This window comes from Dendrobates tinctorius, unplaced genomic scaffold (genome assembly GCF_039654945.1).
Source record: "Dendrobates tinctorius isolate UK_male_01 unplaced genomic scaffold, ASM3965494v1 ptg000023l, whole genome shotgun sequence".
In the NCBI taxonomy this organism is placed as follows: domain Eukaryota; kingdom Metazoa; phylum Chordata; class Amphibia; order Anura; family Dendrobatidae; genus Dendrobates; species Dendrobates tinctorius.
Genome location: NW_027361691.1, coordinates 11,139,427 through 11,157,905, shown reverse-complemented (window position 1 = coordinate 11,157,905; position 18,479 = coordinate 11,139,427). Strand labels below are relative to the sequence as shown.

Below are 18,479 nucleotides of genomic sequence, written 5' to 3'. Positions count from 1 at the left end.
ATGTGATGTATATACAGCAGCCGCAGTGTCTAGTATGTGATGTATATACAGCTGTTGCAGTGTCTCCTATGTGATGCATACACAGCAATTATAGTGTCTCCTTTATGTTGTATATAAAGCTGTTGCAGCATTTCCTACGTGATGTATATACAACAGTTCCATTGTCTGCTACGTCGTTTATATACACCAGTCGCATGGCCTCCTATGTGAGGTTTCACAGTCCAAGATCTTGATGTCAGACCTGTTGAACTGAACTCAATAACCTTATATATGCTGTCCAGGTCATCTTCGGAGACTCATGGCCAGTCTGGACATTGCATTCTGTATTGCATACTCCAGTGGTATGGTATGATGGCACTATTTGAGCACCATATGGCACACTGTTAGTAGGGATACTTTAAAGGGCACCAACCATCCCAAAACAAGCCATGAATAGCAACAATAGGATGATGATACCCCCGACTGGATGCATTTATGCACATGTAGTCAGTTGCCTGAATAGGAAGGTTAATAACAGGAATTATTTCCGCAAGTGCCAAGGCCAGCCTCTGCTATATTGTTCTAGTCTTTAATCCGAGAGATCCAGCTGGCACAAGCAGCTGGCACATGCAGAGGAGATAGAGAGATATGAGGGGATGAACAAATCAATGTCTCTTCATGTTGATGCTGTGCAGTGCAGGCAGGGATCAATGGTAGTTGCATTATTCTGCGCCCTCCTCCCCGGTCCCTGTACGAAGATCAGGGCTGCACGATGCATGGGATATATGTAGATCTATCTCTTCCCCTCTACAAAGCAATGACTGCAAATCTGCAGCAGGATTAAGGGGATGCTGCGGACAAATCCCTGCTCCATCTCCCAGGAAGATCACAAGCTCCCCATCCCTTGCCACTCGCACTCCAATTTGTGGTGCATTATTATGCTCTTACTGCACATAAAGGGCAATTAGGAGGGAAGCTGCAGCTTCTGCCTTCCGAGGCTCAGAGGAGAGCAGGAGATCCACCTCCTCAGGGATCCCCTCCTGCATCCATCTGAGGGGGGGGGACATTGCTGTCATGGACCGGACAGGTGTCTTCACACCGGAGAAGGATGCTGCTGGTGATGGTCTGGGCGCTGGAGGCTCCTGAAAGGTAAACTACTTGGCCTTAACCCATTCTCTCCATGCTGTTCTTAGGTCATTGCGGATCCTTGATCTAATTTGCACTTTCACCTCCTTATGACCTTGCAAAGAGCTATGCACTTCAGAACAGCGCCCTCTCCAGGTTGTCAGCACACAGTACCATTGGCATGCGTGGGATGCATGAGTCTCTGTTCACAAGGAGGTCCTGGTGTCTGTCCTTTAAGAAAAAGTCTAGGAAGAGTTGTCATAGGAGAAGATAATGATGTCATCAGGTGAACATGACAATGGATTCGTGATGTCATTGGGACGTGTCCTCCCAAAGTATGTAATCAGCATTGCCATGGAGGTAACTACAAGTCCCAGTATACTGTCAGGTCCTTCAAAGGCTCAATAAGACATTGGCTACTGGACTGTTAAAGAGAAAGTAGAGAAGTCACCAACTTCTAAGGAAACCCCCTGTACAATCCCTACAGCACTTAGAAAAGTTACAGCAAAACTTTTGATTGCTTTTAAGGCACGGATGTAGCAGAGCTGAATGTGTGACTTCTATTGTCTAGGGATTTTTGTCTAGTGTCTGAGCTAACACTATGTAGGTTTCACCTTCCAGGAAATCTGGCAAACGGCAAAACCCTTTCAACTACATCTGCCTAGATGAGTTTCTCAAGGAATAAAAAAAAAAAAATATTCTCATTATTTTTTTAATCAAAATCTTTACTATCCTGGTAATAATGTGTTGTTATTATTATTATTATTATTATTATTATTTTTTTTTTTTATTATTATATTATTTATTTATATCATTTTATTATTATTTAATATATTTAGTATCATCATATTATTTTATTTTTCTATTATTATTTTTTACATTTTTTTTATTATTGTTATTATCATTTGTAGCACTATAATAATAATCATCATTATTGCACTGCAACACTCAGTTTTTATCCCCCCCCTTTTTTATACAAAGAACCACAAGTTTTAATAGTTTTTATTATTGCATACATTATTTTTTTCATTATTTTTATTCTACAATATTATTTAACCATACGTCATTATTATTTTAGATTATTATGTATTATTTTAAGATTCATTTATCATTATTTAATACATTATACTGCATTATTTATATGCCGCTACTATTATTTTATCACTATATAATGCTATTTATTAACATATCCTCATTGTACAGTCACTTCATTAAATTATTATATTTATATTTTATCATTACTATTGTTATTAGATTATCTTGTGCGTGTGTATGGGTATGGAAAGTATTCAGACCCTTTTAAATTTTTCACTCTTTGTTTCATTGCAGCCATTTGGTAAATTCAAAAAAGTTCATTTTTTCTCATTAATGTGCACTCTGCACCCCATCTTTACTGAAAAACAACAGAAATGTAGACATTTTTGCAAATTTATTAAAAAATAAAAACTGAAATATCACATGGTCATAAGTATTCAGACCCTTTGCTCAGACACTCATATTTAAGTCGCATGCTGTCCATTTCCTTGTGATCCTCCTTGAGATGGTTCTACTCCTTCATTGGAGTCCAGCTGTGTTTAATTACACTGATAGGACTTGATTTGGAAAGGCGCACACCTGTCTATATAAGACCTCAGATCTCACAGCGCATGTCAGACCAAATGAGAATCATGAGGTCAAAGGAACTGGCCAAGGAGCTCAGAGATAGAATTGTGGCAAGGCACAGATCTGGCCAAGGTTACAAAAGAATTTTTGTACTCAAGTTTCCTAAGAGCAGAGTGGCCTCGATAATCCTTAAACAGAAGTCTTCCTAGACCTGGCCACCCAGCCAAACTGAGCAATTGTGGGAGAAGACCTTGGTGAGAGAGGTAAAGAAGAATCCCAAGATCACTGTGGCTGAGTTCCACATATGCAGTAGGGAGATGGGAGAAAGTTCCACAAAGTCAACTATCACTGCAGCCCTCCACCAGTCAGGCCTTTATGGCACAGTGGCCCGACGGAAGCCTCTCCTCAGTGCAAGACATATGAAAACCCGCATAGAGTTTGCTAAAAAACACATGAAGGACTCCCAGACTATGAGAAATAAGATTCTCTGGTCTGATGAGAAGATAGAACTTTTTGGTGATAATTCTAAGCGGTATGTGTGGAGAAAACCAGGCACTGCTCATTACCTGCCCAATACAATCCCAACAGTGAAACATGGTGGTGGCAGCATCATGTTATGGGGTGTTTTTCAGCTGCAGGGACAGGACGACTGGTTGTCACTGAGGAAACATGAGTGCGGCCAAGTACAGAGATATCCTGGATGAAAACCTCTTCCAGAGTGTTCTGGACCTCAGACTTGGCCGAAGGTTCACCTTCCAACAAGACAATGACCCTAAGCACACAGCTAAAATAACAAAGGAGTGGCTTCAGAACAACTCTGTGACCATTCCTGACTGGCCCAGCCAGAGCCCTGACCTAAACCCATTTGAGCATCTCTGGAGAGACCTGAAAATGGCTGTCCACCAACGTTCACCATCCAACCTGATGGAACTGGAGATGATCTGCAAGAAAGAATGGCAGAGGATCCCCAAATCCAGGGGTGAAGAACTTGTTGCATCATTCCCAAGAAGACTCATGGCTGTACTAGCTCAAAAGGTGCTTCTACTCAATACTGAGCAAAGGGTCTGAATACTTATGACCATGTGAGATTTCAGTTTTTCTTTTTTAATAAATTTACAAACATTTCTACATTTCTGTTTTTTTCCCATCAAGATGGGGTGCAGAGTATACAATAATGAGAAAAAAGGAACTTTTTTGAATTTACCAAATGGCTGCAATGAAACAAAGAGTGAAAAATGTAAAGGGGTCTGAATACTTTCCGTACCCACTGTATGTATGTGTATATATGTGTGTGTGTCTGTATATATACAGTATATGTGTGTGTATATATGTGTGTGTGTCTGTATATATACAGTATATGTGTGTGTATATGTGTGTGTGTGTGTCTGTATATATACAGTATATGTGTGTGTATATATGTGTGTGTGTCTGTATATATACAGTATATGTGTGTGTGTATATATACAGTCATATGTAAAAGTTTGGGCACCCCTATTAATGTTAACCTTTTTTCTTTATAACAATTTTGGTTTTTGCAACAGGTATTTCAGTTTCATATATCTAATAACTGATGGACTCAGTTATATTTCTGGATTCAAATGAGGTTTATTGTACTAACAGAAAATGTGCAATCTGCATTTAAACAAAATTTGACCGGTGCAAAAGTATGGGCACCCTTATCATTTTCTTGATTTCAACACTCCTAACTACTTTTTACTGACTTTCTGAAGCACTAAATTGGTTTTGTAACCTCATTGAGCTTTGAATTTCATAGCCAGGTGTATCAAATCATGAGAAAAGGTATTTAAAGTGGCCACTTGCAAGTAGTTCTCCTATTTGATTCTCCTATGAAGAGTGGCATCATGGGCTCCTCAAAACAACTCTCAAATGATCTGAAAACCAAGATTATTCAACATAGCTTTTCAGGGGGAAGGATACAAAAAGTTGTCTCAGAGATTTAACCAGTCAGTTTCCACTGTGAGGAACATAGTAAGGAAATGGAAGAACACAGGTACAGTTCTTGTTAAGCCCAGAAGTGTCAGAAAGGCAGAGAAGAAGAATGGTGAGAACAGTCAAGGACAATCCACAGACCACCTCCAAAGACCTGCAGCATCATCTTGCTGCAGATGGTGTCACTGTGCATCGGTCAACAATACAGCGCACTTTGCACAAGGAGAAGCTGTATGGGAGAGTGATGCGAAAGAAGCCGTTTCTGCAAGCACGCCACAAACAGAGTCGCCTGAGGTATGCAAAAGCACATTTGAACAAGCCAGTTACATTTTGGAAGAAGGTCCTGTGGACTGATGAAACAAAGATTGAGTTGTTTGGTCATACAAAAAGGCGTTATGCATGCGCTGTATTGTTGACCGATGCACAGTGACACCATCTGCAGCAAGATGATGCTGCCGGTCTTTGGAGGTGGTCTGTGGATTGTCCTTGACTGTTCTCACCATTCTTCTTCTCTGCCTTTCTAATATTTTTCTTGGCCTGCCACTTCTGGGCTTAACAAGAACTGTACCTGTGTTCTTCCATTTCCTTACTATGTTCCTCACAGTGGAAACTGACTGGTTAAATCTCTGAGACAACTTTTTGTATCCTTCCCCTGAAAAGCTATGTTGAATAATCTTTGTTTTCAGATCATTTGAGAGTTGTTTTGAGGAGCCCATGATGCCACTCTTCATAGGAGAATCAAATAGGAGAACTACTTGCAAGTGGCCACCTTAAATACCTTTTCTCATGATTTGATACACCTGGCTATGAAGTTCAAAGCTCAATGAGGTTACAAAACCAATTTAGTGCTTCAGGAAGTCAGTAAAAAGTAGTTAGGAGTGTTCAAATCAAGAAAATGATAAGGGTTCCCATACTTTTGCACCGGTCAAATTTTGTTTAAATGCAGATTGCACATTTTCTGTTAATACAATAAACCTCATTTGAATCCAGAAATATAACTGAGTCCATCAGTTATTAGATATATGAAACTGAAATAGCTGTTGCAAAAACCAAAATTGTTATAAAGAAAAAAGGTTAACATTAATAGGGGTGCCCAAACTTTTACATATGACTGTATATATATATGTGTGTGTGTCTGTATATATACAGTATATGTGTGTGTATATATATATATGTGTGTGTGTCTGTATATATACAGTATATGTGTGTGTATATATGTGTGTGTGTCTGTATATATACAGTATGTGTGTGTATATATGTGTGTGTATCTGTATATATACAGTATATGTGTGTGTGTGTGTGTGTATATATATGTGTGTGTGTGTCTGTATATATATATGTGTGTGTGTCTGTATATATTCAGTATATGTGTGTGTGTGTGTATATATATATATGTGTGTCTGTATATATACAGTATATGTGTGGATTTACATGTATGTATATATATATATATGTGTGTGTGTGTGTGTGTGTGTGAGTATATACAGTAGTATATGTGTGTGTGGATTTACGTGTATGTATATATATATGTGTGTGTATATATATATATGTGTGTGTATCTGTATATATATATATATGTGTGTGTGGATTTACGTGTATGTATATATATATGTGTGTGTATATATATATATGTGTGTGTATCTGTATATATATATATATGTGTGTGTGTATATATATATATATGTGTGTGTCTGTATATATACAGTATATGTGTGGATTTACATGTATGTATATATATATATATGTGTATGTGTGTGTGTGTGAGTATATACAGTAGTATATGTGTGTGTGGATTTACGTGTATGTATATATATATGTGTGTGTATATATATATGTGTGTGTATCTGTATATATATATATGTGTGTGTATATATATATATATGTGTGTGTCTGTATATATACAGTATATGTGTGGATTTATGTGTATGTATATATATATGTGTGTGTATATATATATGTGTGTGTCTGTATATATACAGTATATGTGTGGATTTACGTGTATGTATATATATATATATATATATGTGTGTGTCTGTATATATATATGTGTGTGTGAGTATATATACATGTGTGTCTGTATATATACAGTAGTATATGTGTGTGTATAATTTGCTATTATTATTGCCGTCATTCCCCTGGTTACAGAGCCCCCTCCTTCTGATGAAGGGATGCCAGCCCCCCAGAATTCTTATCCTCTGGCACAGAAAGAGTTAGGAGATGATGGAGGCAGTGGCTGGCAGTGTAGGAGCGCATCCACCAGCAGCCCAGGCTTGAGGAATTGGAACACTTGTCAGGAAGCATGATGCGAGCTCTCACCTGGGACTCCTTATTTCTAGCACCTGTATGAGAAGAGCCCCCTTCCCTGCTCTGCATTCCAGGCAGCAGCACATCAGTGATGTGGAGGATGCAGCCCTGAGAGGAGGGAAGCAGGTGCGAGCAGTGGACTTTCTGTAGTGGAGATCAGTGTGCAGTGGAAGTGTGGTGAGAAGCCCCCTAGATGTCTCCACCTGCCCCCCCATAAGGGTCTGCTGATCTTTGGCATCTGACTGGAGGCGCTCAGCATTGGGGTCCTTGGAGTGATTTGACCCTAGAAGTCGAATTCATTGGGATGCTCAAACCAAGAGCTAGAGGGTCATCCAAGGAGCTGTGATCTGCCCCCCTTGGAGCTGTCCTCTGCTTCTTCAAGGTACTGTACATGTCCATGCATGGCCAGACTGTGGGGTCAGTGATGCTGGATCTGCTGCATTGTGACACAAGGTCAGGATGTAGCAATGATCCTGGAGATGAAGGGTGGAGGGCTTTTCATGGGTCTGATGCCTGGAGCAGCTCTCCTTGGCTCCCTCATCCATTGTCTTCCCCATCTGTAGGATTGTCATTACTTTGCTCTCTCCCCTTTGCTATGCAGCAGCAATGTCTTCCAGCACCTTGGACAGCTCCAGGGAGAAGAAGTTCATCCCACCATTCCCCTGGTGGCTGTCTCTCCTTGGGGATTGCATCTTTTCATTGCATCCTATGCAGATGCAGCAGAGTTGGATCAGTCATGTTGGTCTTTAGAGATCTAATTATCTAGTTATGGAACTATTTTACCAGATTCACCCAATCAAAGAGCTATGACTATAGACTGATGCAGCAGAGGTGAGTTTGTCACGGAGCGGTCTTTTTTTATTTTTTTATTTTAACTCAGTGAGTTACAATGATGCATTAGGTTACATAGCTAAACGACAAAGTCGGCTCTGCTGCATCTGCCGACCTATATTCCACTGCATCTGACAAACTGCGCCTCGCTACATCCATCGCTCGTCCGCTTATTACCAGTCTTCATGATGGAGCGTGGTCCTGAATACAAATTTCACAGCAATGGTGGAAAAAAAAATGTCATATCTATGTCTGAAAAAAAAAGAAAAAATGGATTCTTGTATTGGACGTAGTGTAAGCAGCGCGCCGGGCGCACTCAACCGTCTGCAAATCACTCGTTATTGTTTTGGGCATTGAAAAAAAAAAATTCAAGGTCACATTTTCTAAATAGCCAAGAAACTGCTGATGTAGCAGAGCTGAATGTGTATTTTAACTGTTTCTGCAAAATGATCCTCTAGCATTAAGCATTCAGAGGCGATAGTCTTTTTTTTTTTAATTTTCCAAGTCGAATTCAGATGCAGCAGAGCTGGGTTTGTCATTTAGTCTTTTCTTTTATCTATTATGAATACTCATTGACTTAGTGGAGATGCCACCAGTTTACTCCAATACACCGTTTCTTTTGCGTACTAATGTTTTCCAGGAAGGGATAGCAGAGCTGAGTTTGTCATTCAGAGTTGAGCTCTACTTACCCTATTTGTTTGGCTGGCATATTAATCTTTCAGTAGAGTAGTGCACAAATGTAGCAGAGCTGAGTTTGTCATTTAGGATTGAGGTTTACTTACCCTATTTGGGTGGCATATTAATCTTTTAGTGGTTCCAACATGTAGCAGAGCTGAGTTTGTCATTTAGTCGTTTCTTTTATCTATTATGAATACTCATTGACTGAGTAGAGATGCCACCAGTTTACTCCAATACACCGTTTGTTTTGCATATTAATATTTTCCAGGAAGGGATAGCAGAGCTGAGTTTGTCAGGCAGAGTTGAGCTCTACTTACCCTATTTGGGTGGCATATTAATCTTTCAGTGGTTCCAAAATGTAGCAGAGCTGAGTTTGTCATTCAGAGTTGAGCTCTACTTACCCCATTAGGGTGGCATATTAATCTTTCAGTGGTTCCAAAATGTAGCAGAGCTGAGTTAGCCATTTGACTAGTTTTCTCTTCATGTATTAGATGTAGCAGTGTGGAGTTTGCTGTTTATTAACTGCTTATGCCACTCTCTTGTCTCAGCTAGCAAAGTAGGTTTCTTAGGAGGCCAATTCAGCTCTGCTATGTCCCAATTTATTAAAATGTCATGTCTGGCAGAGCTTGTAGAAAGATTATAATATACTAATTACCCAATGTAAAGGCAACTAACGCAATGTCCGATTTAGCGCTTGACAATCTCAGCTCTGCTACATCTGTATTTGAAATTGGGTGACGCTCTGTTTACAGTCCCTGTGGTTTTAAAAATAGAGGATAGAGGAAAAAATGGGATTTTATTGAATTTTTCTCGAGGAGCGAAGGAGGGGGGTCTCATCGTAACACTGCAGTGCTATTAAAGGCACGACGAGCAGGAAACATCATTCCGACACATCGCGTCGTTGGGTAATATGGGTTACGCAACATGTGATCTTCAAAACATTTCAAAGTAAGCAGCTATGAAAATGTGGGTTAATATCTTCTTATTGTTTTTTTTTTTGCAAGAACCAATAGACGGGAATATTTCTAACAGATGATGTGTGGGATCAGTGGTATTATAATGCGCGGCCGTGTATTATAATGTGCACTTGACTCGGATGAACAGAATGTTTTTAAAGGCATTAATAATGTCCATCAAGGATGGAAATGGTCGTTTATCACCATGGGATGGGACGTTCTTAATAATGGCTGGGCAGCATTAGAATAAAATGCAGAAGTAGCAGAGCTGAGTTTGTCATTCGGCGTATTAGATTGTAAAAACAACTGCTTTTGATTCCTAGGACAACTATGTCAAAGCACAGCGAATTTCCTACTACCCGTGACGTTCCCGGCGCCCCTTATGATGAGTAGGCCGCCGTGACATTATATAACCCAATGACTTAAAAAAAAATGGGGGTGCCAGGTATGTTGACGTAGTTGTCAGACCGGGGTCTTCAAATCTTTTTGCTCAATACTGTAGGTTACCACTGTCTTAACACTGGAAATTGTCAAAATACCTAAAAAAAACAAAACAGGAATAGTAGAGCTGAGTTAGTCATTTGGTGCAATTGACTGTAGCTGCAAGTAGAGCTACTTGTAAATCTTCTCTAAGGGAATGATCAAAACAATGCAGTAAAGTAGCCGAGCTGAGTTTGTCACTTGTTGCAATGATTCCTTAAAGTGACTATGTCAGCAGGATTTTGCTATGTAATCCGAGAGCAGCATGATGTAAGGGCAGAGACTCTGATTCCGGCGATGTGTCACACACTAGGAAGTGTTTTGCTGTTTCGATATAATCAGTGTTTTATCAGCAGGAGATTATCATTACAAGACTAGGTGTCTCGTGCTTCCTGGTCCATCCATGTCCCCAGCACTGATTGGCAGCTTTCTATCAATATACAATGTGCACAGAAAGCCGTCAATCGGTAGTGTGGGCGGGATTATACACGGTTCAGCATTCTGAGCTCTGCTACATCTGCTGCAGAGAAAACTGTGATTGTGTCACAATGGCTATACCTAGTAAACTAAGTGATACATCGCTGGAATCAGGGTCTCTGCCCATACATCACTGACATAAAAGTCACAAACATTTTGATTTTTTTTTTTTTTTGTCCGAGTCACGGTTCCTGCGACCCAAATGAATCTGCATTGTCCTGTAATATAGGAGCTGCAGAGAATGATGATTGGCCACAGGACGTGTGTCGTGGCCAAAGTCGCCTTGTAACCCCATCCTATGGAGTTTGACATTTGTCGATGTCCTTGGTTTTAACATAGGACTGCAGATTTAACAGATGCAAATAAAAGAGCTAAGTGACGATTCTGCAGTCCTATGTAAAAGCAAACTAACATACCATGATGAGGTGTGCTAGTGTTATTCTGCACAACATATGAGAATGGAGGCCTTACATAGGACTGCTGGTAAACATTACAGTATATTAAATAGATTGTCCAGGATTAGAAAAACGTGGTTTGATTTCAAAACAAAACCCAAAAAATCCCAGCACCTCCCCTTGCGATAGATTATGTCTAGTATGACAACTCAGCCCTATTTAAATAAATGAAGCTGAGCTGCAATACCACGAACAACCCATTGGTCAGGAGAGGCGCTATTTCTTAAGGAACCTAGCCAGGTTTTTGTAATTCTGGACAACCCTTATAACTCTGCACGGAAGTAGTAAACAGCACATTCATCTCTGCTTCATCTTGTATTGTATAATGCCTGTATAGCTGCGTACAGATGAAACTGAGTTGAGTTTGTCATTCTGTACTATGTGCTGCAATATCACAATATCTGTTAAAATTGGTGTGTCTGTGAGTCACAAATAAATGACACGTTCGGCTCTGCTGCATCTGTTTTATGCACAAGGTACAGGCGGAAATGTCATTCTTGTGTAATAAAGGATATGTCGACGCTCATCTGTAGACCTTCGTCCTTTACCTCCTCCTGATTGACCCACTGCACTCTCATCCTCCGTCAAATATTCTGTGGTGTAATCATCAATGGGGGATTCCCTAGATATTAAGGCTATAGTAAAAGAAAGTCAAGAAGACAGTGTATCCTAGGTGAGAGTATATTGTAGAGAGCCTGCGACCTGCCGTCATCACATCAAGGACTTAACGTCCTAAAAATCATGTGATTATGTTAGATCCCAGTACGTTATCACGCTGATACACCCTGCCGGAAGCTTCATGGCCAAGCAGCTGCATGCAGCCTTACATCACCAAGCACAATGCTAAGCGTCGGATGTAGTGGTGTGAAGTCACCAACGCTGGACTCTTTAGGAAGCGTGTTCTGTGCAGTGAGGATCGCTCTTCTCTATCTGCGTCTGATGGAGGAGACTGAGTTTGGTGGTTACCCCCTGACTGCACTGTGCCCCCTGTACAGATGGTGGAGAAGGATAATGCTAGGAGCTGGTTATCAGGGGGGCAGCCTCAGACCCTTAGTTCCAGTGAAGGAAAATCTTAATGTTCAGCACAAGACATTGTGAACAATTGTTGCTTCAGCTTTGTGGGAACAGTTTGGGGAAGACCCATCTCCGTTCCCCATGACTGTGCGCAGTGCAGAAGGTCCAAACAGACATGAATGGGGGAGTTCGGTGGAGGAACATGAGCGGCCGCTCAGAGCTCGGACATCAACCCTTCAAATACTTTTGGGATCTTCTACAGATTGTGATCCCGGCCTCTCCTTCAGTATGAATGTCTGACTTCACAAATGCTCTTCTGAATGAAGGGGTGAAAAATTCCCACAGATGCCTCCAAATTCTTGTAGAAATCCTTCCCAGAAGGGAGTATCCTCAAGATGCGATTGTGCTTCTATTTGCCTCTAAGAAGACTGTGATTACCACGGATTGCAGGGGGCTTTGCTGCAATGGTAAGCAGATTGCGGGATGCAGTGGCGCAAGGATGGCAGAGCAAGGGTTAACAATTGAAATGAACAGTAAAGATACTCCTCGCGGGGAAAGGAATAGTTAAATGGCAAATGATAGGGAAATAGACAGCCGCAATGTGACTGCGGTCCACTCAATACACTTATCGTGTTCGTGGCTTCCTCGGCCCCAGATGATCAGATGAGGGTTGTGGCCCCAGTAACGGCCGGTGCAGTGTCCTCAGGGAACTTCTACAGCTCACGGTATATCTTCTGGCGGCAACGGGCGGTCCCGCTGAGCCAATAGTCCATAAACTTGTGCAGCCAAATTCAAGGGAGCGGCATACAGTCTATTGTCGAGGGGGAGTTGCGGTGTGCTGTCCGGCAAAGCGGGCCACAACGAACAGTCCTGAACACGGCCCCCGTTCCTATGCCCGCGCACGGCGCCGAACTTAACGGAGCCCACAGCCCTTCCTCTGCTGCTGGTCCCAGGGGCGGAGCACGATGCGAACACACCTCCTCTGTCCCCATCGGCGGGAAACTTCCCAACGCTCCGCAAGCTTTTCTCTCTGCCTCGCCCCCTGCTTCTGGGTGAAAACGTTCATCAGGTTCCCTAGTCTTTCCCCCGGACAACCTGGGATGCAGACTCAACAGTTCCGGACCGGACACAGTACAGGTGTCCGCAGCCCGTTCTTCCACCTTACACAGTCACAAGTGAAGCATATTTAGAGTGCAGTCAGATGGCCATACAAAGCGGACTGAGATCGGAACGCTGTGCATCGACTGGCCGTTGGCTCTCGCCACCCGAGCGTGAAAACTGCAGTTTTTTTTCTTCATGGCTTGTGAAAATGCCTTAAATGCGAGACATTTTTTATGTTGTCATTTTTTGGGGGGTGTTTTTAATTCTAGAGAGTTAGGAGAACATCTAAAAAAAATGCCAAAAATCTAAAAAAAAAAAAGTCAAAGGTGAAGATAAAAATTCCACAAACTGAAAAAGTATTTTTTTTAAGCATTTTCCATTTGATTTTTTGTGGCATCTATTCTATTTTTCAGGGCTCATACTCACTACGATTCCCGTGCGAGTCTCTCGCATGAAAACCTGGCACTGCCGCCGGCGCTTGGACCGGAACGTGCGGCTACATGTATTACTTTGCAGCCCCACGCTCCGGTCCGACAGCCGGCGGCAGTGCAAGGTTTTCATGCGAGAGACTTTTTTTTTTTTGCTACATTTTTTGCAGTGTTTTTGCACTACCCATGGGTGAAAAACGCTGAAAAAACACTGAAAAAAAATAACTCTTGTGACAAAACAGTCAGGAAAAAAAAAATAATATGCGTGCATGAGATTTCTGAAATCTCATTGATTTTGCTGGTTTTGTGAAACGCAGCTGAAAATTGGAATAAAAAAAGCTGGAAAAAAAAAAGTTGCAGAAACGCAACGTGTGAACATAGCCACAGAGCGATGAGATGCTGTGTTTCTACATTTGTGCTCATGGCGAGGGGCCCAACAGGGGATTCACCTACCCTCCTGTCGGCCAGTCCAAGCTTTTTTACATGGATTTTTGAGCAAATTGTGCTCTAAGGCTATGTGCACACGTTGCGGATTCTGCTGCGTTTCCGTAGCGTTTTTGATCCTGCGGAAACGCAGCAGTTCCGCAGACATGGTACAGTACCATGGTAGCCTATGGCATTTCAAATCCGCTGTGCTCACGCTGCGTTTTTTTCCGCGCGGTTTTGCTGCGTTTTTTTCCGCGCGTTTTTTTCCGGTTTACAAACCGCAGCATGTCGATTGTTTGTACGGATTCCGCAGCGGTTTCACACCTTTTCCATAGTAGAGGTGTGAAACCGCAGGGCTAAACCGCAGGGCTAAACCGCAGGTCACTTTACCTGCGGTTTTACCTGCGGATCCTCGCGGAAAAACCCGCAGATGAATCTGCAGCGTGTGCACATAGCCTAGCAAAAAAAAAAAAAAATGCAAATGAACTCTCAATAAACTTCCTGGAAAACATATAGTGCTGTATTTTTAACATGTTTTTTCCACGTATAAAAGGAAGCAACATGTCAATTCTTGGGGTATATTGACACAGAGGTTATTAATTCACGTATAAAAAGTGGCTCAAAAATCCAAGAGTTTTTTTTCGCTTTTTTTTTTTCCATCGTTTTATTCGCTAGACAAATTTGATGCCTTTTGTTTTTCAAACAGAAACACCGCAAGAAAATGTGGCAAAAACAGCAGCATGTGTACTATACAGATGTTTTCCCATATAAATGAATAGCTTACTAAAGGATTGCTTGAAAAAAAAAATTAATGTGGATTTTGGAGCATGCATAAAAAAAAGAAGAAAAAAAATATTTTTTTTAAGCTTTTCTTTTTTGTGTGGATTTTTTAGCCAGAAAAATCCACTTTATAAATGTCAGCATTTGTTTTTCCTGGTGTTTCTCAAGTCCAGAGAAGTCTAGCATTTAAAAATAATTGAAAATAAAACACGGAATAAATAGCCAGCAAAAACACCGACGAAAAAAAAATATTGTTTGTCGTGTGTTTTAGACCTCACAATAAACTTTCCTGTGTAATTTATTTGCATCGGTTTCAAAACAGGTAGGAAAATAAAAAGGCCTAGCAGAGCACTGAGCCTTACTGATATCGACCTGACAGAAAAGCTGGGCTTTGCTCATAGTAACCAATCACAGCACAGCTTTCATTTTCTTAGGTGCTCAGGAAAAATGAAATCTGTAATGTGATTGGTTACTATTGGAAACTAGGCCTATTTTCATAGCAGACAGATTTGATAAATGAGGCCTACTGCTACGTATGAAGCCTCCAAAAAATTCTAGTGCACCCCCGCCCAGGAAAAAATATGAGTATTTAGTGAGCTTTATATAATGTAAGCTGGCAGTATTTAATGCTCTGTATATAATGTAACCTGGTAGTATATAATGCTCTATACAGTTGTTTCCAAAAGTATTGACACCCCTGCAATTCTGTCAGATAATACTCAGTTTCTTCCTGAAAATGATTGCAAACACAAATTCTTTGGTATTATTATCTTCATTTAATTTGTCTTAAATGAAAAAACACAAAAAGAATTGTCCTAAAGCCAAATTGGATATAATTCCACACCAAACATAAAAAAGAGGGTGGACAAAAGTATTGGCACTGTTTGAAAAATCATGTGATGCTTCTCTAATTTGTGTAATTACCAGCACCTGTAACTTACCTGTGGCACCTAACAGGTGTTGGCAATAACTAAATCACACTTGCAGCCAGTTGACATGGATTAAAGTTGACTCAACCTCTGTCCTGTGTCCTTGTGTGTACCACATTGAGCATGGAGAACAGAAAGAAGACCAAAGAACTGTCTGAGGACTTGAGAAACCAAATTGTGAGGAAGCATGAGCAATCTCAAGGCTACAAGTCCATCTCCAAAGACCTGAATGTTCCTGTGTCTACCGTGCGCAGTGTCATCAAGAAGTTTAAAGCCCATGGCACTGTGGCTAACCTCCCTAGATGTGGACGGAAAAGAAAAATTGACAAGAGATTTCAACGCAAGATTGTGCAGATGTTGGATAAAGAACCTCGACTAACATCCAAACAAGTTCAAGCTGCCCTGCAGTCTGAGGGTACAACAGTGTCAACCCGTACTATCCGTCAGCATCTGAATGAAAAGGGACTGTATGGTAGGAGACCCAGGAAGACCCCACTTCTTACCCCGAGACATAAAAAAGCCAGGCTGGAGTTTGCCAAAACTTACCTGAAAAAGTCAAAAACGTTTTGGAATAATGTTCTCTGGTCAGATGAGACAAAAGTAGAGCTTTTTGGGCAAAGGCATCAGCATAGAGTTTACGGGAGAAAAAAAGAGGCATTCAAAGAAAAAAACACGGTCCCTACAGTCAAACATGGTGGAGGTTCCCTGATGTTTTGGGGTTGCTTTGCTGCCTCTGGCACTGGGCTGCTTGACCGTGTGCATGGAATTATGAAGTCTGAAGACCTCCAACAAATTTTGCAGCATAATGTAGGGCCCAGTGTGAGAAATCTGGGTCTCCCTCAGAGGTCATGGGTCTTCAAGCAGGACAATGACCCAAAACACACTTCAAAAAGCGCTAGAAAATGGTTTGAGAGAAAGCACTGGAGACTTCTAAGGTGGCCAGCAATGAGTCCAGACCTGAATCCCATAGAACACCTGTGGAGAGATCTAAAAACGGCAGTTTGGAGAAGGCACCCTTCAAATATCAGGGACCTGGAGCAGTTTGCCAAAGAAGAATGGTCTAAAATTCCAGCAGAGCATTGTAAGAAACTCATTGATGGTTACCGGAAGCAGTTGGTCGCAGTTATTTTGACTAAAGGTTGTGCAACCAAGTATTAGGCTGAGGGTGCCAATACTTTTGTATGGCCCATTTTTGGAGTATTGTGTGAAATGATCAATGTTTTGTTTTTTGCTTCATTCTCTTTTGTGTTTTTTCATTTAAGACAAATTAAATGAAGATAATAATACCAAAGAATTTGTGTTTGCAATCATTTTCAGGAAGAAACTGAGTATTATCTGACAGAATTGCAGGGGTGTCATTACTTTTGGCCACAACTGTATATAATGTAAGCCGGCTGTATTTAATGCTCTGTATATAATGTAAGCCGAAGCCGGTAGTATATAGTGCTCTGTATATATTGTAAGACGGCAGTATTTAATGCTCTGTATATAATGTAAGCCGAAGTCGGTAGTATATAGTGCTCTGTATATAATGTAAGACGGCAGTATTTAATGCTCTGTATATAATGTAAGCCGGCAGTATATAGTGCTCTGTATACAGTGGCGTAGCTACTGTTTGTGGCGCCCAGGGCGGTTGAAAAATTTGCCGCCCCTTTGGTCGTTGATAATCCGGAAGCATCCGAAGAGCCCACACTACACAGAAAGATCTAATTTTTAGTCTGCTAATTATCACAACAATGCAACATTTGTAGCATCGCATAGTGACATCACAGAGTGCTGCCCCATTAATAGCATCGCATAGTGACATCACAGAGTGCTGCCCCATTAATGGCATGGCATAGTGACATCAGTGACATCACAGAGTGCTGTCCCATTAATGGCATCGCATAGTGACATCACAGAGTGCTGCCCCATTAATGGCATGGCATAGTGACATCAGTGACATCACAGAGTGCTGCCCCATTAATGGCATGGCATAGTGACATCAGTGACATCACAGAGTGCTTCCCCATTAATGGCATCGCATAGTGACATCACAGAGTGCTGCCCCATTAATGGCATCGCATAGTGGCTGGCCCCCTGCCCCCCCAGAGAAGGATAAGGCTGCTGTGCCCCCTCTGCCCCCTGACAGGGACACCACAGCTCCTTTCTGAAAACTGAAGATTTTTTAGACAAGTTTGGAGAGTAAATGCAGGGAATCTTGAGAGGGGGCTGCTGTGTCCTGTCAGGGGGCAGGTTGAGCTCAACGGTCTTATGCTTCTCTGCAGGAGGTGAAGGGGGCACTCAGCTCTTCTCTTTTCATGATCTATAGCATATCTATAGTATAAACAGGGGTCAACGACTCAGGACATCACAGCGTCCTAGGTGAGCGGCTGCTGTGCTGATAGTATGGTTGACACTGTCACTGAGCACACAGCCGGCTCACTGGCGGGGCGTCTGCTGCAGGGACTGGAGCCTGCCATCACACCGTTCATACACTTACCAGTACAGGCTCAGACACTCACCGGGGGCTGCGCTGCTCCTGCTGCTCAGTGACTCACTGTGACTGACTGTGTGGCAGCAGGGGAGAGAGAGTACTGTACCTGGCTGCACCAGTGCACTAAGCCTGCGCTCAGCCAGGATTGGATGCTGGAACGTCCCGCCCTCCTGTTGCTCAGCACTGGCTGCCTCTCCCACCTGTCTGTCACAGTGACTCCTCCCTCCACACACTGACAGCGCTCCGGTTTATGAATATTCTGACCGCGGGCCCCTCCAGCTCCTGGGGCCCCTTACATTAGTAAGGCTAGTAATGCCCTGATGGCGGCCCTGTGCACCGCCCCCACACACGTGCCGCCTGGGGCGGACCGCCCCCCCCACGCTATGCCACTGTTATATAATGTAAACCGGCAGTATATAGTGCCCTGTATATAATGTAAGTCGGCAGTATATAGTGTCTTGTATATAATGTAAGTCGACAGTTTATAG

The 18,479-nt window shown here is 41.9% G+C and overlaps 1 protein-coding gene across 8 annotated transcripts in view; it reads left to right on the top strand.

Moving 5' to 3' along the window:
* Window positions 1-677: 677 nt before the first annotated feature.
* The window catches only part of GRM5 (glutamate metabotropic receptor 5), a 443,426-nt gene continuing 425,624 nt past the window's right edge, over window positions 678-18,479 (top strand). For 6 of the 8 annotated variants that reach the window (XM_073569259.1, XM_073569257.1, XM_073569258.1 and 3 more), the window contains exon 1: window positions 6,853-7,342. The gene's annotated coding sequence lies outside the window, so the exon portion shown is untranslated. Of the gene's footprint in view, window positions 1,129-6,852; window positions 7,792-18,479 lie in introns of those variants that run through there. The other 2 variants (XM_073569256.1, XM_073569255.1) reach the window with 2 other exon arrangements.